Genomic DNA, 24,388 nt, shown 5'->3' with positions numbered 1-24,388 from the left:
ATTAGATATTTAGGTAAGTCAAAGAGCTATTTAGCAATAGCTGTAAAAAGTAAAAAATAAAAATTATTTTAATAAGGAATCCATTAGCGCTTCGGTTTTTTTCTTTTTTTCTAAGCGACATGGAAAAAGGTCGACATGAGCTTTTCACGATTTTTTTCTTTTTTTGAACCTTTTCATACTTAACGATCCACGTGGACTACGATTGGAACGGTAAAGTGTGCCAAGCGAAGCGGTAGCGGAGCGAAGGCACCATGCCCGAAGCATGGCGAAAACGACACAAAAAAAACATAAAAAACTCATGTCGACCCTTTTCCATGTCGACCTTGTTCCCAGACCCAAATAATGACTAGAACAGTTTCCTACATCAAATTGGCAACTGAAAGGAAGCTCATCTGAGCCAAAGATGGGACTTTCAACTGAAGACTAGTAAACAGCAGCAACGACACTAGTAAACAAGAATGTTATTGTGTGATGATTGAGCAGAGACACATTCTGCAACACGGGGGTAATTCAGATCTGATCATAAATGTGCTAAATTTATCACATCTACCATCGTTTACTCAGACATGCAGCTAGTACGCCCCACATGTCTTGTCTGGCTCTGCCCCCCGCCCGCAAGGGTGCAAAAGCATCACAAGGCAGCGATGCTTTTGCATCTGGCGAGTAGCTCCCTGTCTGCGCAGTTCCTGTGCGATGGCAGGGGGCTACCTGCCTCTGCCACATCCCCGGGTCTCAGCTGCTGCTTGTGACATCACGTAGCCACAGCAGCCCGCCCCCGCAACGGTCCGGACACGCCTTCGTTGTCCGAAGCGTGCCCCGCCAACGGCGTTCTAACTCCGTTGGCACGCCCTCTCCCGCCCCGCAACCTGACTGCCTGATTGACAGGCAGAGGCGATCGCAGCCCTGAGATGCTTTTAGTATCTCACTGGGCTCCCAGGGTGCGCACGCACAGTCTGGCCGCTGTGCGTGCGCACTTCACAAAAGGATTCAGACTGCGATCCCTGCTGCTGCAGCGATCCAGTCTGAATTAGCCCCCAAGTCATAAGCCCGGACGCACAACACGTGAATACAAGCAACTTCCAGTGCAATCTGCAAAGTATACGTCAGTAATTTAGCAATCTAGTTATCAATGGAGCAAAGGACAGAGGAAATAAAATATCCGACAGCTCCATATGTAAACCAGATGTTGCTAACCTGAATGACAATAAATGCTCTAGCAGCTGATGACAGCTTCTGCTCCAAAGTCATACTGCATAAACCTAGACCTAAACAACATATAATACTATGTAATATATGTAATGACACAGGACATAAGTGCCGTGAAATTGGTCAGCTTTATTCTATAAATAAAAAAGCATGGTGGAGGAAGAAAGAACAGCCAGCCGATCAGTGGAGCCACTTGCCTTAATGCATGCTCACTTCTAACAACATCTGCATGCGCCAATTGCCTTAACACCAGCACCAAAGAATTGAGAGGTTTTCCGCACCCATACCAATAACACATACAAAGGAAGCACGGGCTGGAGGAGCTGCTGACCCAGTAGGGTGATATCAGCCTACCCAGTGTATTGAAGAAGAGCACACCTCTCCAGTGCAGCAAGAAACCTACTGGAATGCTGTTCTTTCCCACCAACACCCACCAAACCGACAAAATAACAGACCAATCAGACGGAATAAAGTGATTCTTACTAGGATCAGGAGGGAGAATGGGAGTGTTACCAGGAGCAGGAGGGAGAATGGGAGTGTTACCTGGAGCAGGAGGGAGAATGGTAGTGTTACTGGAAGCAGGAGGGAGGATGGGAGTGTTATTGGGAGGATGGGAGTGTTACCAGGAGCAGGAGGGAGAATGGGAGTGTTACCAGGAGCAGGAGGGAGAATGGGAGTGTTACCAGGAGCGGGAGGGAGGATGGGAGTGTTACTGGGAGCAGCAGGGAGAATGGGAGTGTTATCGGGAGCAGGAGGGAGAATGGGAGTGTTACCAGGAGCAGGAGGGAGAATGGGAGTGTTACTGGAAGCAGGAGGGAGGATGGGAGTGTTACCGGGAGCAGGAGGGAGGATGGGAGTGTTACCGGGAGCAGGAGGGAGAATGGGAGTGTTACCGGGAGCAGGAGGGAGGATGGGAGTGTTACCGGGAGAGGAGGAAGAATGGGAGTGTTACCGGGAGCAGGAGGGAGGATGGGAGTGTTACCGGGAGAGGAGGAAGAATGGGAGTGTTACCGGGAGCAGGAGGGAGGATGGGAGTGTTACCGGGAGCAGGAGGGAGGATGGGAGTGTTACCGGGAGCAGGACGGAGGATGGGAGTGTTACCGGGAGAGGAGGAAGAATGGGAGTGTTACCGGGAGCAGGAGGAAGGATGGGAGTGTTACCGGGAGCAGGAGGGAGGATGGGAGTGTTACCGGGAGAGGAGGAAGAATGGGAGTGTTATTGGGAGCAGGAGGGAGGATGGGAGTGTTACCGAGAGCAGGAGGGAGGATGGGAGTGTTACCGGGAGCAGAAGGGAGAATGGGAGTGTTATTGGGAGGATGGGAGTGTTACTGGGAGCAGGAGGGAGGATGGGAGTGTTACCGGGAGCAGGAGGGAGAATGGGAGTGTTATTAGGAGGATGGGAGTGTTACTGGGAGCAGGAGGGAGGATGGGAGTGTTACTGGGAGCAGGAGGGAGAATGGGAGTGTTATTGGGAGGATGGGAGTGTTACCGGGAGAGGAGGAAGAATGGGAGTGTTACCGGGAGCAGGAGGGAGGATGGGAGTGTTACCGAGAGCAAGAGGGAGGATGGGAGTGTTACCGGGAGCAGGTGGGAGAATGGGAGTGTTATCGGGAGCAGGAGGGAGGATGGGAGTGTTACCGGGAGCAGGAGGGAGGATGGGAGTGTTACCGGGAGCATGTGGGAGAATGGGAGTGTTATTGGGAGCAGGAGGGAGGATGGGAGTGTTACCGGGAGCAGGAGGGAGAATGGGAGTGTTACCGGGAGCATGTGGGAGAATGGGAGTGTTACCGGGAGCAGGTGGGAGAATGGGTGTGTTACTGGAAGCAGGATGGAGGATGGGAGTGATACTGGAAGCAGGAGGGAGGATGGGAGTGTTATTGGGAGGATGGGAGTGTTACCGGGAGCAGGAGGGAGGATGGGAGTGTTATTTGGAGTATGGGAGTGTTACTGGGAGCAGGAAGGAGGATGGGAGTGTTACCGGGAGCAGGAGGGAGGATGGGAGTGTTATTGGGAGGATGGGAGTGTTACCGGGAGCAGGAGGGAGGATGGGAGTGTTATTGGGAGCAGGAGGGAGGATGGGAGTGTTACCGGGAGCAGGAGGGAGGATGGGAGTGTTACCGGAAGCAGGAGGGAGAATGGGAGTGTTACCGGGAGCAGGAGGGAGGATGGGAGTGTTACCGAGAGCAGGTGGGAGAATGGGAGTGTTACCGGGAGCAGGAGGGAGGATGGGAGTATTACCGGGAGCAGGAGGGAGGATGGGAGTGTTACCGGGAGCAGGAGGGAGGATGGGAGTGTTACCGGGAGCAGGTGGGAGAATGGGAGTGTTATTGGGAGCAGGAGGGAGGATGGGAGTGTTACTGGGAGCAGGAGGGAGGATTGCAGTGTTACCGGGAGCAGGAGGGAGGATGGGAGTGTTATTGGGAGTAGGTGGGAGAATGGGAGTGTTACTGGAAGCAGGAGGGAGGATGGGAGTGTTACTGGAAGCAGGAGGGAGGATGGGAGTGTTATTGGGAGGATGGGAGTGTTACCGGGAGCAGGAGGGAAGATGGGAGTGTTATTGGAAGGATGGGAGTGTTACCGGGAGCAGGAGGGAGGATGGGAGTGTTACCGGGAGCAGGAGGGAGGATGGGAGTGTTACCGGGAGCAGGTGGGAGAATGGGAGTGTTATTGGGAGGATGGGAGTGTTACCGGGAGCAGGAGGGAGGATGGGAGTGTTATTGGGAGCAGGAGGGAGGATGGGAGTGTTACCGGGAGCAGGAGGGAGGACGGCAGTGTTACCGGGAGCAGGAGGGAGAATGGGAGTGTTACCGGGAGCAGGAGGGAGAATGGGAGTGTTACCGGGAGCAGGTGGGAGAATGGGAGTGTTATTGGGAGGATGGGAGTGTTACCGGGAGCAGGAGGGAGGATGGGAGTGTTATTGGGAGCAGGAGGGAGGATGGGAGTGTTACCGGGAGCAGGAGGGAGGATGGGAGTGTTACCGGGAGCAGGAGGGAGGATGGGAGTGTTATTGGGAGCAGGAGGGAGGATGGGAGTGTTACCGGGAGCAGGAGGGAGGATGGGAGTGTTACCGGGAGCAGGAGGGAGGATGGGAGTGTTACCGGGAGCAAGAGGGAGGATGGGAGTGTTACCGGGAGCAGGTGGGAGAATGGGAGTGTTATTGGGAGGATGGGAGTGTTACCGGGAGCAGGAGGGAGGATGGGAGTGTTATTGGGAGCAGGAGGGAGGATGGGAGTGTTACCAGGAGCAGGAGGGAGGATGGGAGTGTTATTGGGAGCAGGAGGGAGGATGGGAGTGTTACTGGGAGCAGGAGGGAGGACGGCAGTGTTACCGGGAGCAGGTGGGAGAATGGGAGTGTTATTGGGAGCAGGAGGGAGGATGGGAGTGTTACCAGGAGCAGGAGGGAGGATGGGAATGTTATTGGGAGCAGGAGGGAGAATGTTACTGGGATCAGAAGGAATAAAGGGAGTGTGTTTGGGAGCAGGAGGAAGAAGAGGGCATTGCTGAGATCAAAAGGAAAAAAGGGAATGTTACTGGGATCAGAAGGAATAATGGAAGTGTTACTGGGATCAGAAGGAATAATGGAAGTGTAACTGGGATCAGAAGGAAAAAAAGTGTTACCAGGATTGTAAGGAAGAAAGGGAGTGTGTCTGGGATCAGAAGCAAGGGTGTTACACTTAGGTCAACAGACAAGCCTCGAGTGGTACATAATTCTATGTATGACTGGCGCATATGCTAATGTTGCTGATTGGCATGCATTATAAAATACTGTAGTTGTTACTTTGCCTATGGTCACAAGTATGGTTTATTTTTAGTTACCTGACATGGCACCTGCATGATGTCAGAGGTTGATATCTGGCTCGGAATAGAGGATACGTTTTAATTATACAGACTGGAAAACAGACCAAAACAATTGTTCAGATAAATGAGTTAAATCAAACAGATTTAACTAATTTGTCTGTATGACCACTGTCTGTTTTACAGAGTTTGGAAACAAATGGTTGATTGTCAATTTGCTTCCATACATTACCAGATTTTAGTTCCCACCTGACAGATTGCTGTCTCACACCTGATGTTGGGACAGTTATTACTGATATGAGCGGCCATGAAGGAAAGCAGCAGTCTACCTGCTCTGGCCTGGATCTTGTAAATTTATGCATTGAACCACCCACGTACATGAGTGTGTAGGATAGCACTGTATGTCCTGCTTACAACTTCAGTAGGCCACATATGTATGGTCAACAGCCAACAGGCATAATTCTTAGTTTAGAGTAAAGTGACTCTTCACCTTGGTAAAACCATGTTGCCCACCCACCCCGCTTGCAGGGCAAAACTCATGTACGTGGGTGGTTCAATACGTAAAGTTACAAGGTCCAGGCCAGAGCAGGTAGACCACGGCTTTCCCTCACGGCCGTTAGACTGCTCCTCATATCAGTAATAACTGTCCCAACCAACATCAGTGTAAGATGGCGGGGCTGGCGGGAACATGGTCACACACTGAAGTGCGTAGTGTGATCAGATTTCTGCATCTAAAGGGCAAATCAGCTGCTGAGATTCATCACCAACTTGTGGAGGTGTATGGTGAATGATAACGTCATGTCACGGAAACAGGTCGTGGGAGTGGCAGCTTTTCTCCATACGTGTAGAATAGATTCTGCGCTGAGATGTAGGGTTGTTCGGCCTACTTCTAGATTTTGGCAATTAAACAGTCAGCCACAGCTAGTACGTGGGAGGCTAATTTTGCAGAGTGGGCATCCGTGACTGGAGGGTGTAATAGGGATGGAAAGAGTGATCCCCCCTGCTAGCTGCCGGGCATGCAATAGATTGTACGGTGTTTTTGCACCATACAATCTATCGTACCTCTGCAATTGCTGGGGTCCGGGATCGGCTGATCATATGTGCAGCACATATAATCAATCAGCTGATGCAAGGTGCGACTCGCGGAGCTGCGCATCGTATTCGCACCTATTGCTATACATGATGTGCATGCAATGAGTCAAATGATAGGTCGATATTGTATATACGTACACGATATCGACCTAGTGTATGGCCAGCATAAGGATCTTTCTGTTTAGGATATGGGAGGAATGAGGAGGAGAAGAAGGATATCACCTGATCCCCAACGTCATGTCATGGAAACAGGTTTGGTGCACTGCCTGTGATGGACGTGCTTGGCCGGCCAGATCACTGTTCATCTAGAATGTCTGTCCTGCTGTACCCAAAGGCAGTGCACAAATTCCAAACCTGTTTCCATGACATGACGTTATCACCGTACACCTCGACAAGTTGGAGATGAATGTCAGCCGCTGATGTGCCCATTAGACGCAGAAATCTGATCACACTACGCACCTCAATGTGTGACCATGTTTCTCTAGCTCCGCCATCTTACATCTGATGCTGGTACAGTATGACTGATATGAGGCGCGGTCTATGAGGCGGCGAGGGGAAGCAGTGGTCTACCTGCTCTGGCCTGGCGGGAAATTATAATGTAATAGAGAACATTACACACGTGAGAGGTCTTGTTACCTTACTTATTAAACCACCTCAATATGTTATTATCCTTTATTTATAAAGCAGTACTGTATTACTGAACACTGTACACTGATGGAATTATGAGCCAAATAATTAAACAGATAAGACATGAGACAGAAGGTTAAGGTGACGCTTCCCCAATAAGCATCTGGCCAAGTTTTGACCAAACTATAATCATATTACACAAACGCATGTAAGGTCCCAGGGACACAATTATCTCTGTTTCCCTCAGATGGTGCTTTAAGACCGAGCACACATACAGCATACATGCTAATACAGGTAAAGGACACAGGAAAACTCTCGGGTCCAGTTATCCGCTCAGCCTCGCTGTCACTGATTGAGCAGGTTCCAGCAGATCAGATACTGTAAATCACGGAGGTGCCATGGCAGAAGGGTTATTTATGAATGAGGCATGTCCCTCGTTATTCTTCGCAGACCCAATTTAGCCCTGTGCTCCGTGGGGAGAGAGCAGCGATGGATGATGTGGGGGGATGGGGGCGTTGGTGAATCCTTTGAAGCTTTTCATCTCCTCTCACATTCTGGGTTTATTACATTTCTTTGTTCTGGATTTTTTTGATATGTTAATTCTCACAAATTGTATAGTATTAAATGTGTGTCTTTTTATTACAGCTTTTATGAGCGGAGCGGGCGAACACAAAACATATAAAAGACACCCCCACCTTTGTAATAACCTTTCCGCGCAGCCTCCTCCGTTGCAGCATAATTATAGAAATATCCTCTTCAAGGTACCTTCTCATTACGCCTATAAGAGGGGCAGCTGGCAATCATGACCACATTTACTTACTGAATGTGACCCTCCTATTAATGGAAAGATGCCACCTTCACAAAAACCCACACAGTTCAATATATTGAACAAACATGAAAAAACTTTTCTACTTTCTCTTCATTTCAGTCCTGACAGCTAGAGTAGGGTTTGGGTTATATTCTGAGTCACAGGCTGCCGCAACTGCGTAACTGTCTTTACCGTAGGCGCATCTGTGACTGTAGGCTAACGCTAGTATAAGCCCTTCCCCTGTGTACAAGAGTGCTTTTTACTGTGCAAGAACTGCCATATGCCCACTGTAAGCGGCTTCATTCACATCTGTGGGAAGCTGAGCAGTATAGGGAGTTGTGTGCGAGCTGTGCCATTACCCAGGTGCGGCACCCTGCGGCTGGTATCTGGATGGAAGATAGGGGGTAATTCCAAGTTGATCGCAGCAGGAATTCTGTTAGCAATTGGGCAAAACCATGTGCACTGCAGGGGAGGCAGATATAACATGTGCAGAGAGAGTTAGATTTGGGTGTGGTGTGTTCAATCTGCAATCTAATTTGCAGTGTAAAAATAAAGCAGCCAGTATTTACCCTGCACAGAAATAAAATAACCCATCCAAATCTAACTCTCTCTGCAAATGTTATATCTGCCTCCCCTGCAGTGCACATGGTTTTGCCCAACTGCTAAAAAATTTCCTGCTGCGATCAACTCAGGATTACCCCCATGGACTGTAAGTAGATAGTCGATAGGTCCACGCCAGAGGATTGAAATCAATAGTTTCACAGTTAAATGATCAACATGGACTAAGTTCAACAGGGTCCACAGGTTGACATGCAAATCGTTGATACTGTACATGGTTTTCATGATTTTTCATTATTTCTAGGCATAGGGTTAAGGGTTATGTATAGGGTTAGGCACTAGGGGGAGAGTTAGGCTGTGGAATGGGATGGGCTATGTATAGGGTTAGTCACTAGGGGGAGGGTTAGGCTGTGGTATAGGATGGGTTATGTATAGGGTTAGGCACTAGGGGGAGGGTTAGGTTGTGGAATGGGACGGGTTATGTATAGGGTTAGGCACTAGGGGAAGGGTTAGGTTGTGGTATAGGATGGGTTATGTATAGGGTTAGGCACTAGGGGGAGGGTTAGGTTGTGGAATGGGACGGGTTATGTATAGGGTTAGGCACTAGGGGAAGGGTTAGGCTGTCAAATGGGATGGGTTATGTATAGGGTTAGGCACTAGGGGGAGGGTTAGGCTGTGGAATGGGATGGGCTATGTATAGGATTAGGCACTAGGGGGAGGGTTAGGCTGTGGAATGGGATGGGCTATGTATAGGATTAGGCACTAGGGGGAGGGTTAGGCTATGGGATGGGTTATGTATTGGATTAGGCACTAGGGGGAGGGTTAGGCTGTGGAATGGGATGGGTTGTGTATAGGGTTAGGCACTAGGGGGAGGGTTAGGTTGTGGAATGGGACGGGTTATGTATAGGGTTAGGCACTAGGGGGAGGGTTAGGCTGTCAAATGGAATGGGTTATGTATAGGGTTAGGCACTCGGGGGAGGGTTAGGCTGTGGAATGGGATGGGTTATGTATAGGATTAGGCACTAGGGGGAGGGTTAGGCTGTGATATGGGATGGGTTATGTATAGGGTTAGGCACTAGGGGGAGGGTTAGGCTGTGGAATGGGATGGGTTATGTATAGGGTTAGGCACTAGGGGGAGGGTTAGGCTGTGGAATGGGATGGGTTATGTATAGGGTTAGGCACTAGGGAGAGGATTAGGCTGTGGAATGGGATGGGTTATGTATAGGATTAGGCACTAGGGGGAGGATTAGGCTGTGGAATGGGATGGGTTATGTATAGGGTTAGGCACTAGGGAGAGGGTTAGGCTGTGGAATGGGATGGGTTATGTATAGGGTTAGGCACTAGGGGGAGGGTTAGGCTGTGGAATGGGATGGGTTATGTATAGGGTTAGGCACTAGGGGGAGGATTAGGCTATGGGATGGGAGGGGTTATGTATAGGATTAAGCACTAGGGGGAGAGTTAGGCTGTGGAATGGGATGGGTTATGTATAGGGTTAGGCACTAGGGGGAGGGTTAACCTGTGGAATGGGATGGGTTATGTATAGGGTTAGGCACTAGGGGGAGGGTTAGGCTGTGGAATGGGATGGGTTATGTATAGGATTAGGCACTAGGGGGAGGATTAGGCTGTGGAATGGGATGGGTTATGTATAGGATTAGGCACTAGGGGGAGGATTAGGCTGTGGAATGGGATGGGTTATGTATAGGGTTAGGCACTAGGGGAAGGGTTAGGCTGTGGAATGGGATTGGTTATGTATAGGGTTAGGCACTAGGGGGAGGGATAGGCTGTGATATGGGATGGGTTATGTATAGGGTTAGGCACCAGGGTAGGGTTAGGCTGTGGAATGGAACGGGTTATGTATAGGGTTAGGCACTAGGGGTAGGATTAGGCTGTGGAATGGGATGGGTTATGTATAGGGTTAGGCACTAGGGGTAGGGTTAGGCTGTGGAATGGGATGGGTTATGTATAGGGTTAGGCACTAGGGGAAGGGTTAGGCTGTGGTATGGGATGGGTTATGTATAGGATTAGGCACTAGGTGGAGGGTTAGGCTGTGGTATGGGATGGGCTATGTATAGGATTAGGCACTAGGGGGAGGATTAGGCTGTGGTATGGGATGGGTTATGTATAGGGTTAGGCACTATGGGGGGGGGGTTAGGCTGTGGAATGGGATGGGTTATGTATAGGGTTAGGCACTAGGGGGAAGGTTAGGTTGTGGTATAGGATGGGTTATGTATAGGGTTAGGCACTAGGGGGAGGGTTAGGCTGTGGAATGGGATGGGTTATGTATAGGGTTAGGCACTAGGGGGAGGGTTAGGATGTGGAATGGGATGGGTTATGTATAGGATTAGGCACTAGGGGGAGGGTTAGGCTGTGGAATGGGACGGTTAGGCACTAGGGAGAGGGTCAGGCACTAGGAGAGTTGGGACTAGGCACTAGGGGGAGGGTTAGGCGTAGGCACTAGTAGGGATGGGATAAGGCACTAGGGGTTAGGCTGTGGAAGGGGATGGTTAGGCACTAGGGGGAGGGTTCGGCGTAGGCACTAGTAGGGATGGGATAAGGCACTAGGGGTTATGCTGTGGAAGGGGATGGTTAGGCACTAGGGGGAGGGTTAGGGACTAGAAGGGATGGGGTAAGGCATTAGGGGTAGTGTTAGGATTAGGGGTGTGGTATTTTAGGTAGATAAGACTTAGGTCGACATGGTTTCTAGGTCAAGAGGGACTCTAGGTCGACATGTACTAGGTCGACATGAGGAAAGGTCGACATGAGTTTTTTGTTCTACTTTTTTTGTTGTTGTAAAGTGACGGGGAACCCTAATTAGTGCACCGTGTCCCCTCGCATGGCTCGCTTCGTTCGCCATGCTTCGGGCAAGGTGCTTCGCTGCGCTCAGCACAGGTTACCGTTCCCAATTGTAGTCCACGTGGATCGTAAAGTATGAAAAGGTTCTAAAAATTAAACAAAATGTGAAAAACTCATGTCGATCTTATGTCATGTCCACCTAGAACATGTCGACCTAGAGTCCATGTCGACCTAGAAACCATGTCGACCTACTTGCTGTCGACCAACAGTGGTCCACCTAGACAGTGTCGACTTACTTACTGTCGACCTAAAGACCGGATCCCAGGATTAGGCACTAGGAGGGTTGGGGTTAGGCATGAGAGGGAGGGTTAGTTAGGCTTCTGAAGGGGGACAGTTATGCATTAGGGGGAGTGTTAGGGATAGGCAGGAGGGGGAGGGTTAGGTTAGACTGCGGAAGGGGATACTTAGGCACTAGAGGGAGGATTAAGGTTAGGTAATAGGAGGGTTAGGGTTAGGCACTAGAGAGATGTTTAGAGTTAAGCGGTGGAAGGAGATGGTTAAGTACTAGGGGGACAGGCACTAGGTAAGGCTGCGAAGGTTAGGGTTAGGCACTAGTAGGGTAAGGCTGCGGAAGGGGATGGTTAGACACTAGGGGGAGGATTAAGCACTAGGGATTGGGTTAGGGTTAGGATTAGGGTTAAAATAAAAAAATAAAATAAAAAAGTGTTGACCTTTTCTTTGTCTACCATTTGCATGTCAACCTTTGAGCCTGTCGGCCTAACTTCATGCCGACCATTTAACTGTCATCCTTTTGACTGTCGACCATCTGGTGTTGATCTGCTGACTGTCTATCTCGTATGTACTGTTGATCTTTTAATCCACACCCCTTGCGGCCAGTAGCCATAAACACTATCAGTACAGGCCCCAGTCCTATGCTAGGTGCAGAATCTCAGATAATGGCCTCCAGTGTACGCAATGAAGCGCCTCAGACTGCACCACTTCAACAACACACCTGCAACTTTCCCATAACACCCACATCAGACAGAAGTTCTTCGTGCACCTGTATAGCCACCTCCCAGTAACCGCCCAGTACAGTGGTTCTCAAACTGTGTGCCGTGGCACCCTAGGATGCCTCAGGACACTTGCAGGGGTGCCCTGGGTTGGTGGTCCAGGGCCAGTTCAAATTATTTATGGTCAATCTAATCAGCAAAACCAGTGCTAGTGGCTGTCAATCATAAAATATGTGGACAAACAGAGCACATCTTGTACCTCACCACACAATTGAACCAAAGGATGTCATACAGTATAAACACAATTTACCGTATATACTCGATTATAAGCCGACTTTTTCAGCACGTTTTTTTGTGCTGAAAAAGCCACCTCGGCTTATAATCGAGTCAGCGTTAGGAGGGACACGGAGAGCGCAGCGCACGGCTCTCCTGTGTCCCTCCTGCATCTCCGGCGGTGTGTGTGTTAAAGGAAGTGCACGAACCGGCACTTCCTTTAACACACGCCGCTGCCGCCGGAGACGCAGGAGGGACACAGGAGAGCCACGCACTGCGCTATCCGTGTCCCTCCTTCAGAAGACAGCGTGGGAGCGACGGAGGGTAAGTATCTAGCACTGTGGGGCATATCTGGCACTGTGGGGCACATCTGGCACTGTGGGGCATATCAGGCACTTCTGGCACTGTGGGGCATATCTGGCACTGTGGGGCATATCTGGCACTGTGGGGCATACCTGGCACTGTGGGGCATATCTGGCACTGTGGGGCATATCTGGCACATCTAGCACTGTGGGGCATATCTGGCACATCTGGCACTGTGGGGCATATCTGGCACTGTTGGGCATATCTGGCACATCTGGCACTGTGGGGCATATCTGGCACATCTGGCACTGTGGGGCATATCTGGCACTGTGGGGCATATCTGGCAGTATGAGGGCATATCTGGCACTGAGGGCTGTGTACGGCTAGAGCTGCATTTCCCACCCTAGGCTTATACTCGAGTCAATAAGTTTTCCCAGGTTTTTGGGGTAAAATTAGGTGCCTCGGCTTATATTCGGGTCGACCTATACTCGAGTATATACGGTACTTAATTTAATATTTCATTCTAAATTTCTCAATAAGAAGTTTTTGGCCTAGGGGTGCCGTGACAAGTTTTTTTAAATACTCTAGGGTGCCGTGATTCAAAAAAGTTTGGGAACCTCTGGCCCAGTACGTTATTTCATTACTTTATTGCTGGTTTTATTCATACATGGGAAAGAAGATTATACCTGCTGTATAATACAGGGATCTCTATGTGAATCAAACCTGAAAGCAAAAGAGTTTTTTTTTTCTATCAGAAGAAATGTTCCTTGTGGTTATGACCTGGTTGGGACTCGGGAGTAAGTGTATCTGGGGGTAAGTACACCTGACACAATCCTGGCACATATGTTATGAGTGCAGAGCTAGACACACCTTGGGATACCTCAGCAAATACACACAGTAGAAAGCTCTTGGCGCAGGGTGACATTTGTCTGGTAGGGAAATGCTATTTCTCTTCAAGCATTGAAGTGGGGACCCCATATGTTCTCGCTTACAAGTCTACAATCCTCATTTCAGTGGTTTCTGCCCTAAACTTGATGCATTGTTTCCAGTCTAATAATGGTGGATTTTAGAACTGATTAGGTCCTAAAATCGCTCTATCTGGAACAAAATGGTTTATTTCACAAAAGTAAAAAACCATGAAACCCTGCAAATACATCCAGTTTTTACAGGATTTAGAAAGACCCCTGCTGTTGAAGTTTATCCCAGCCATCGCAAGTGATCGAGGTCACTGTGCAATGCAAAGCATGGACAGTGTTGTAAATACAGGGTGTCTACACTGGCAAATGACAAGATGCCCACAAGGTGAAGTGGGCACACCAAGCTCCAGCATCTGGATAGGCCCGAAGCCATGGCCTGGATTTCTGGACTCCTGGACCATCATATGCTGCAGCCACACTGATGCTGCTGCCTGCTGGGACCTCGTGACCACCCGATGTCTGCTGCTAACCTGAGGAAGCTCCTTTGTCATTGGAGTCCGCCTGTGGAAGTTGGTGCCCCACGCGGCTGCCCATTGGTGTGTCTGTCCCCTGGGAGTGCCTCTGACCAGCATCCTGTACAGCTCCCTTGTCTGAAGGGTTCCGTTTGGCTCCATTGTCCATTGGCTCCGTATCCATTATGCAATACCATCAGGGAGGTGTCTGATTGGCTCTAAATTTATTCTGCAGCAGGACAACGACCCCAAATATACAGCCAATGTTTGTTCAGTGTAAAGAAGTACAAGGAGTCCTGGAAGTGATTATATGGCCCCCACAGAGCCCTGATCTCAACATCATTGAATCTGTCTGGGATTACATGAAGAGACAGAAGGATTTGATCAAGCCTACAGTCACAGAAGATCTGTGGTTAGTTCTCCAAGATGTTTGGAACAACCTCCCTGCTGAGTTACCTCAGAAACTGTGTGCAAATGTACCTAGAAGAATCAATGCTGTTTTGAAGGCAAAGGGCGGTCACACCAAATATTGATTTGTTTTTGATTTTCCTTCTGTACATTCACTTCGCATTTTGGGGGTCATTCCGACCCGATCGCTTGCTGCAGTTTATTGCAGCGATCGGGTCGGAACTGCGCATGCGCCGGTGCCGCAGAACGCCGGTGCATGCTGGATGGCCAGAGGCTGCCGTTCCCTAGCGATCGCCTCTGCCTGATTGACAGGCAGAGGCGGTCACTGGGTGGGAGGGGGTGGAACGGCGGCGTTTGGCCACCGTTATGTGGGCGCAGTCCGGCCAACGCAGGCGTGGCCGGGCCATGCGGGGAGTGGGCCGCAGCGGCTGCGTGATGTCACACGCAGCCGCTGCGACCAGGGGCAGCGACGATCAGCTCCCGGCCAGCCGCAGGAACTGCGCTGGCCGGAGTTACTCCACAAGTACATAAGCCTCGCCGCTGTGCGATGCTTTTGTACTTGTGCGGGGGGGGGAGGGGGGCGGACAGACATGCGGGGCGGACTAGCCCTGTGCTGGGCGTCCCCCTGCATGTCTGGGAACATGATTGTAGCTGTGCTAAATTTAGCACAGCTACGATCAACTCGGAATGACCCCCTTTGTTCATTGCTAAAAATAAACTATTAACACATCTACTTTTGAAAGCATTCTTACCTTACAGCATTTGTTTCCACACCTGCCTAAAACTTTTCCACAGTATTTTTATGTGGAGGCCTGGGTTTATAGATCCATCCGTCCCATTGTTAATCTGGCTGCGCACCAGAACTCACCCTCGTACTGTGTTTGCATGTCCCCAGGCCCGGCGCTACCCGCTCAGCAAAGGGATGCAGAGCAGGTAGGCACCAGGCTGTAGAGGCGCTCTCCCTGCTCTGCATTCCCGCTGCTGCGCCTGGCCTCCCTACTGCTGCCAGCTGCTGTGCCTGTCACTGTATGACAGGCAGAGGTACTGGAAGCTTAAAGCCTCCTCTCCCCCTCCTGTGACAGTGACTGATCGCCCAAAAAGGGGGCGCAGCTACACGGGCAGAGGGGGCGGTGCTTCATGGGACCAGCAGAGTGCCGTGCCACAGAGGAAGACGTGCTGCTCCAGATCCTGCCAGCCAGGGGGAATTAGTGAGAAAGTGTGTGTGTGTGTGTGTGTGTGTGTGTGTGTGTGTGTGTGTGTGTGTGTGTGTGTGTGTGTGTGTGTGTGTGTGTGTGTTTGTAAGCTGCACTACTACTGGGGGTGTTACATGTAAGCTGCACTACTACTGCGGGTGTTACATGTAAGCTGCGCTAATACTGGGGCGTTACGTGTAAGCGGCGCTACTACTGGGGCGTTATGTGTAAGCGGCACTACTACTGGGGCGTTACGTGTAAGCGGCACTACTACTGGGTTTGTTAAGTGTAAGCGGTGCTACTACTGGGTTCATTACGCATAAGTGGCACTACTACTGGGGTGTTACATGTAAGCTGCGCTAATACTGGGGCGTTATGTGTAAGCGGCACTACTACTGGGTTTGTTAAGTGTAAGCGGTGCTACTACTGGGTTCATTACGCATAAGTGGCGCTACTACTAGGGGTGTTACATGTAAGATGCGCTACTACTGGGGGCATTACGTGTAAGATGCGCTACTACTGGGGCATTATGTGTAAGCGGCGCTACTACTGGGGTCGTAATGTGTAAGCGGCGTTTTAACTGGGGGTACTATTGTGTGGCCACGCCCCTTCCTCGTGAGACCACATCCCTTTATCGACGCGCGCTTTCCCTTTGACAGTATGGGAGGGCGCAAATTTATAGTTTGCAGGGGGGTGCTGAACACCCTAACACCGGCTCTGCATGTCCCTCCCTCCCAGTTCCGCTACTGCAAGGGCCAGACCAGCTCACAGACGTAGGCATGCACATTATTGTATGTATAGTACAAATTTAGTTTTGTAGTCTAAGCACACGGGCATGATCCCAACTAGGCATGAGCCCCAGAATGTTTAATGACAGCATCGCGTTGCAGTTATACATATGTATGTACAAGAGACACCAGGAAACATGGCAATATGCAGATTTGAGTGACATTAAATACACCCTACAAAAACACACAGCAATATGGCACAGCAGCGATAAATATACACAAACTAATTAATCTTGCATGAACTGAGCCTCATGAATGAGTTTGTTGCCAGAGATTCCAAGTTGCATTCATAGCATTCACCGCCTCAGCTGAGTGAGCACACACCGAGATGATATACACAGCGAGAGCTCGGCCTGCTCACAGATTCCTCACTATCTGCCACTCTTTAGGAAACAGGCACAGGGAAACAAATAGCCTAAATTAGGACAGCTATTCTAGTTTGTCATGATATCTCCAGGTGCTCACAAGGCCATTATCTCTGCCAGCAGCCCCAAAAATATAGGAGACTGAAAACAAGCGAAGACAGATAACAAGACCCAGGGATGGATAACAAGCTAGCCGATGCTGAATCATGAAAACACATGACTGTGCAACGTCAGTTCTGCTTTCTTCAGGATGACAAACCTGGAACTCATCAAGAACTGATGCGACACTTACGTGGATGCAAATAAATTGCAATGATTACCGAAATGCAAAGGCAGCATCACATGTTTATATCTAGAAATACATATCTCTTTATGTATACATAGCCTTAACGCTCTAACTTACATAAAACCATTTTATCACTTAGGGGCCCATTTATCAATGAGTGATAAATGGGGCTCCAGCCAATGACGATTATTGTTGGGATTTCGGCGCCGGTATTACGAACCCAATATAACTACATAATTGTCTATAAACCTGTCATTGATCACTATCCTGGCACCGGAATCCCGTACGAGGATTTGACGTGCCGCCAGAGAAGTAATCTGCAGGGGGGGGGGGGGGGGGGGGGAGTAGATTTAGGCTGCGGGAGGAGGGTTAGGGTATGGCTGCAGGGGGTATAAGCTGCGGGGGAAGGGGGGTGGGAGATTAGGGTCAGGCACCACCTGGGAGGGTAGAGGGTTAGGGTCATGCTGCGAGTAAGGAGGATAGGGGGGTTTGAGATTAGGGCTAGTCTCCTTGGTGTCTGGATCCTGACCTTCGAGATGCTGCTGTTGGTATTTTGACTGCCGGCATCTCAAGCGTCTGGATGCTGATACCATCCCATGATACAGCATGTAGAACATGTGGGATGCAGTCAAAATGCCGGCAAGTCAGGATCCCGGCATTCAGGAGACCGATAACGGAACCCCGACAGCCAGCAGTTTGCCGAACGACGGCATCCTGACACCCACCACAAATTCCCCCTCGGTTGGTGGCTCCACGCCACCAACCGAGTGGGAATTCACTCGCCACCGGGCCGGCAAGGGGACACGCTGCCGGTATTGCAGCAGACGGGAAGCCGCTGTCGGAATAGTGACAGCCGGCATCCCATCTGCCGGTATATGGTACCGGTCTCGAACATGCATATCGCGTGTGATGCACATTGCAACGGTGGAGAGCATACATGTCATTTACACATAATACATATATAAAAAAAACGCTCCGTGGAGAATGTATATAAAGAATATAAACATACAGTAATATCTACAGATTAATAGTTGCTTAGAAACACAAGTAAAGCAATCTGCTATGTGTCTGACATGTTCTTATTTCACAGTGTACCAACCGTCACACTAAATGTAGCGTATGAATTATGTTTTCCTCCTACATCCGCCATGGTTTCTTTACTTGGGACAGGTACAAGCGCACCTATTTTATATATAAATATCTATCTATATAATTTGTGTATACACATGCAACGGCACACACACACACACACACACACACACGCTGTGAGGCGTCAGGAAAGGTGACAGGCCTAGCTTCCGTTTTGAGTTCCGCAGCGGAACGCAAATCCGGAAGCACGGTGGGCAGGCAATGTAAGCCGGGCGGCAGGTGGTGTATGCCGGCGGGCCGAGTTGGGATGGGCCAGCCCAGCGTCACTCTCTGCCGTTGTCCCGGTGGCCCAATCCGTAAATCACCAATTGCTAATTGCCTGCTGGAGAGGTCAGCAACACAACAGTGCCCTCACATCCTAGCCCTAGGACAAGCCTATTCCATAACCATCAGCCCCCTAAGACCTTATCCTTTTTTATAAGCATCACACACTCTGTATCTTGCCCTTGTGATTCCTTTTTCAAGAACTCAAACCCCTAATCAGCAAAAGACCCCACAAAGAATGCGGTGACATATACTCACGCTGGAATCTTTCATAGCAGAGGTCAGGGTGGGAGGGCAGGAGAATGCTGTCACTAGCAAATTACCATCTGAGAACATAATTCCCCCCCCCCCCCCCTCATCCTATGCTGTAACTGAGGGATGGACATCGGAAGCCCAACATCCACTGGTGTATTTATAATGGGTGCAGTGTGTGCGGGGTCCAGGGGGGCCCACACCGCACACCCTACACCCATTATTTTCAATACTCACTCTCCGGTGTCCCGCAGCAAAGCAGCATCGCTGCAGAAATCACTGAGAAAATGGCACGGCGCCAGAACACCATCAAATGCTTACCATTCAATGGTGTCAAACATCGGAAAGCCGTCATCGAATGGTAAAAACACTAACATCAAATAAAAACATTGATGGTTACACACCATCGGGTTCCAATGTCCATCCCTGCTGTAACTCTATGAGCCTAATCTCTCCTACCAGCTACCTCTTTACCCTGCAATATGCCATTTCCTTTATCCTCCATCCGATTGTTTCTAACTCAGTCACGTTCCCCTTCCACAACACAACTTGTTTCAGGGTCTCCTTTCGAGACAAAGAAGAATTCAGTCTTTAAAAGCTGAATGGTCTTCATGGAGAACGGGGTGTTGATCAATGCCGTAGGGGAATCATTTTGATGAGCGCACCAATTTTTTCTTCTAGGATTATTTCTTTGCACTACAGTAAAACCCTTGGCAAGCAGAGCTGTGCTTGGCACCTACACTGAGCGATGGTCATTTATGAAATGCACTCAATGTCCAAGGAAAAATATCTTGGCGTCGCAACATCCAAGGTGAACACCTGTTCTGCAATCTCACAAGACACCTCCACCATTACAAGGGCCTCTTAAAACAGCTGCTTCTTTGCAAAAGATACCACTTTGCTCAGAGTCCCTGTGAATATCAGAGAACACTTGATCCAATCATGGCGCACATCGTGTTCAAAGCTGCTTTTGTACAGTGGAGCAGCCTTTTGTGCTTCGTAAAAGACCTCCAGTGATTGCAGAGGCTTGGGGTACAAAGTGACATAGTGCGGGATGTATTAAGATACATCGCCGCCCCTCGTCGGTTACCGCAGCGAAGTTGATCGCATATGTACTAACATATGCGATCAATATCGCGATGCGGTGACGGAGGCCCCCCGCGATACCTGTTAGGTGGTCTGCGGGGGGTCTCCGTCACCTCCCAGGGGTCCCCACACTGGCTAGACGCCGGGAAGCAGCAGCAGGCTGCCCCCGGCGCCTCCTCCTCCCCCCTGCAGCCGGAAGGACCTCTGGCTGCGTTGCTAGGGGAAGGAGGAGATTACCTTCCGGGTCCAGGGCAGCCTGGAGGAAGGTAAGCCGGGGGGGGGGGGGGGAGGCGTCTGCGGCGGGGTCGGCGGGTTGCGGCATTCGGCGATAAGAAGCCCATAGGCTTCTATAGGGTATCTTCATCCAGAGATGGGGATACCCTGGACGGCGAAAACGCTGCGGTATGGTCTTGGTAAATTTGAAAATGCAGTAAAATAGCGCATTTTTGCTTTAGTACATCCCGCCCATAATGATGTATTAACTAGATCCGACCAAACTGACAGGCTGTTTTATCATGACTATTGCACCAATATAACCGAATGGCTGCTTCCACTATATGCAGATAAAGGTAATTTTCATTAGGGTCATAAAAAGTTCAACTGGACATTTAAAATGATTATCTTTTATTTAGTGTCACAAGGATTCTGTAGCACTGTACGTAGGGCCCAATTCATGTTTGTAAGTAAAGCAAAAAAACAAGTAACTGGGCAAAACCATGTTGCACTGCAAGTGGGGCAGACGTAACATGTGCAGAGAGAGTTAGATTTGGCAGTGGCAAATTTCCCATTAGGCATGTGAGGTACGTGTCTAGGGGCGGCACTTGTTTGGGGGCGGCACTTGGATGCTTGTGTTGGTACTGTCAGCACAAAAAGTACCAGTAACTGCAAAATATTTCCACTGTGCTGTAACATGTGCCATCTTGAATGGAGTGTAAACGGGTAACACATGCACATACTGCCCCTGTAAGCTGTCCTACTTAGAAAATATGTATACATAATTAAAAATAAAAAAATGTCATAGTGGCTTTTTTTTATTCTATTAAATTGGTTATCATCAAATGAAGGCTTATAATCAATCAATAAAATTAGGTGGGAGAGGGCCCGCCGTTACTGCTGTGCCTAGGGATAGATCTCACCTCTAAATTCGCCCCTGAGATTGCAGTGTAAAAAATGCAGTGTAAAACTAAAGCTGTCTAACATTTGTGGGCTACATGCAAAAGCAGTCAGTATTTACCCTACACAGGAACAAGAGAAATGTATTTGCTACAGGTATGTAGGGGTACTGCAAGAAGATATTGGAGATATCTCTACGGTTCTTTTCCAATCGCAATAACAACCCCCCACCCCCCTAGATTTCTATGGAGGCTGTGAGGTTTACGAAGTATCAGGAACATGAAGCATGGTAGCTAATGCCACCTTTCGATCACTACACTGGTTACATCGCAGGGACAGGCTCCATTCCTTTCTGTGTTTCTCAATACATTCCAGTACATAACGTAGGGGCTAATTCAGACCTGATCGTAGATGTGCTAAATTTCGCACATCTACGATCAATCTTCAGACATGCAGGGAGCAGGGCCGGATCCAGGGGGGGCGAACGGGGCGAACGCCCCCCCTAACTGTCATAGCCACGCCCACTTACATGAGGTGGGGGCTGCTGCCAGGTGATGGTGTGTGGCTGCACTAACATCCCTCCCCATCCTCCGTGTCCCTGTGGCCCCTAGCCCCATCTGCCATCATCACATGCCGTGACCCCCACCTTGGGCAGTGTGTGCCGCCTATCGGTGTGTTAGTAGTTACATGTGCCCAGTGTGTGTGTGTGCTACATAAGAAGTACATGTGCAGCCCAGCAATGCTTTCTATGCTCTTTAGAGCATTAATTGACAGTTGGTACAGGAAGTGGGAGGAGTAATGAATGTAGGGGAGGAGTCAGGAATAAATAAACCGCCCCCCTAAAAGAAAAGTCTGGATCCGTCCCTGGCAGGGAGACACCCAGCACAGGCCTGCGTTGCCCGTGCCATGCCCCCTAAACGACAGCCAAAAGCCGCCGGCCCGCCCAGCGATCACCTCTGCCTGTCAATCAGGCAGAGGCGATCGCAGGGCTGAGACAGCCGTCGGCTGTCTGGCATGCGTCGCAATTGCGCAGTTCAGTCCTGATCGGTGCTGTTTGAACACGCACATCAACGATCAGGTCTGAATTAGCCCCGTAGTTTCTTATTTATGCAATAACTAATGATCCAAAATAATAATGATCAGGTCTAAAACCTCCTTAATCATAATCCGCAGATTACATTACATTGAGGGATAAGAGGGTACAACAGTTTACATTCTAGAGGGGCTGTGGGTGGACACATTAAGGTCGGGCTGTAATAAGAATGCGGAATACAGTCCGCCACAATTCGCATTGACACATCACATATGTACTAACATATGCGATTAGAATAGCAATGCAATAAGAGCTACCCCCTGTGAAGCCTGCGCCACCGGTTGAGAGGTGTGCGCGGGTCTCTTATACATCCTAGCCCCGTGAGGTGATGTCTGCATCTAGTCCCGCCTCCTCCTCCTCTTCCTGCAGCCGAAAGCAGAGCTGGCTGTGTTGCTGGGGGAGGAGGAGGTTGGAGGATCTGGGAGGCTGCCAGCACAGGAGGTGAGGGGTCCGGAGTGAGCAGCGCTGGGTGGCGGGATGCGGTAAGAAGCTGATAGGCTTCTAAAGGGTAGTGGCAGAAAAAGCTGGCATTACCCTCCGTATCAGTAAGTGGGCGGGCAGAGGTTAGTTCATTTGAAAATGCAATAAAAACCCTGTTTTCCATTAGTACATCCCGGCCAAAGGGAGATAAGACCAGACTTCAGCAGTACGGAGACTGGAGGGTTAGGGGGATGGTTTGTAGGCTTGAGTGAATAAATGTGTTTGAGTTTGTTTTTGGGTTGTTGTTTTTTTTTTTTTTTGGGGGGGGGGGTTCAAGGCTGAGAGGCTGAGTGGGTCTCTGATAGTGTGATAGGCCACTGGAGAACAGTGGAGGGTAGATGATTTAGGGGCAGATTTATTAAACCTGGTGAAGTGATAAATTGCAAGGTGATAAAGTACCAGCCAATCAGCTCCTGACTACCATGTCACAGGCTGGGTTTGAAAAATGACAGGAGCTGATTGGCTGATGCTTTATCACCTTCCACTTTATCACTTCACCGAGCTTAATAAATCTGCCCCTTAGTTTGCGGCGATGCTTTTGCACTGCAGGAGCAGCTCCCGGCCAGCGCAGCTCTTGCGTGCTGGCCAGGAGCTACTCATCGCTGCCCGGTTTTGCAACGGTTGCGTGTGACGTCACGCAGCTGCTGCGACCCGTCCCCCCCCCCCCCCCCCCACACACACACATGGTTTGGCCACGCCTGCGTTGAGCCGGAGCGCGCCCACAAAACAGCGGCCAAACGTCGCAGCGCCGCCCCCTCCCGCCCAGCGACCACCTCTGCCTGCCAATCAGGCAGAGGTGATCGCTAGGCAATGACAGCCGTCGGCTGTCAGCCATGCGTCGGCGCACTGCGGCGCATGCGCAGTTCTGTTCTGATAGCTGCGCTGCGAAGAACTTCAGCGAGGGATCAGGTCAGAATGAGACCCTTTATGCTGTAGTTGTGCAAACTGACTGCCGACTCCCACTGCCTTGAAGACGGCAGAAATCAGAACATTTCCAAAATAAAAACACAAATAAGGAACAATTCTTATATTTTGACACCTACACCAATGCCTTAAGAAATGATGGGGGACTATATGTGCATAATGGTTGGTGTGTGAGAGATTAGGGGATTGCAATATGGAGGAGGCTGTTGGAATATTAGTAGTTGGGATCTAGCTATAGGTACACGCATGAAGTATTGGTACATTGGTGCATTACTGGTATATTGGTATATTGGTGCTGCATAGGTACAGTACACCAGTGCTGTATTGGTACATTGGTGTAGTATTGTTACACCGGTCCAGTATTGGTACAGTAACTATGAGGGTGCCCGGTGCAGTATATATATGTGCTGTTTGTAATTCATGAATATGAAGGCACTGTCTGCAGCATTTGGGGGTCTGTGTAAATAAGGAGATTCTTTGTGCTTTTGTGACACAGAGGGCCGAATGAAATGCCATCCCGCACCTCCAGCCAACTCAGCATTACATCTGGCCCAGAGTGTGCCCAAATGGCTGGATCTGTGCAATGCTGCCCACAAAAAATATCATATTTATCTATTTGTTGCTGCTCCCCTCCAGGATACCCCGGAGAGACAAGTACAAGGTGCTGGCGTGGGGGTGAAGGGAGACTAGATTTGCATCATCACGGTCAGTGCACTTTACTGGGTAACTGGGCGCAATCTGGGAGGGTGGGTTTCTCTCCCATGAGTCACTCACTGAAACGCTGGGAAACAGGCAAGTATGTGAAATATGGAATGTAGTTAAAATGTGGACAGTTATGATGTCAACATTATTAAAATGTCAGCATTATGTCGATGTGTGCAGAATGTCAACATGTGAAATGCTGACATTCTGCATGGGCCGGTAGCAGAGGGTTAGGGTTAGGATGCAGGAGGGGAGGTTAGGGTTAGGCTGCAGTGGTGGAAGTTAGGGTGAGACTGTGGTGGGGGTTAGGCTGCGGGAGGTAAAGTTAAGGATAGGCTGCTGGAGGGAAGATTAAGCTGCGAAAGGGGAGGGTTAGGCTGTGGGAGGGAGG

At 49.8% G+C, this 24,388-nt stretch overlaps 1 protein-coding gene across 3 annotated transcripts in view; it reads right to left on the bottom strand.

Moving 5' to 3' along the window:
* The window catches only part of GRIK5 (glutamate ionotropic receptor kainate type subunit 5), a 492,150-nt gene that overhangs the window by 229,090 nt on the left and 238,672 nt on the right, over positions 1-24,388 (bottom strand). The gene's annotated exons all lie outside the window — the stretch shown is intronic.

The sequence above is a fragment of the Pseudophryne corroboree genome, chromosome 10, assembly GCF_028390025.1.
Source record: "Pseudophryne corroboree isolate aPseCor3 chromosome 10, aPseCor3.hap2, whole genome shotgun sequence".
In the NCBI taxonomy this organism is placed as follows: Eukaryota; Metazoa; Chordata; class Amphibia; order Anura; family Myobatrachidae; genus Pseudophryne; species Pseudophryne corroboree.
This window is presented reverse-complemented; position numbering and strand designations above follow the sequence as displayed.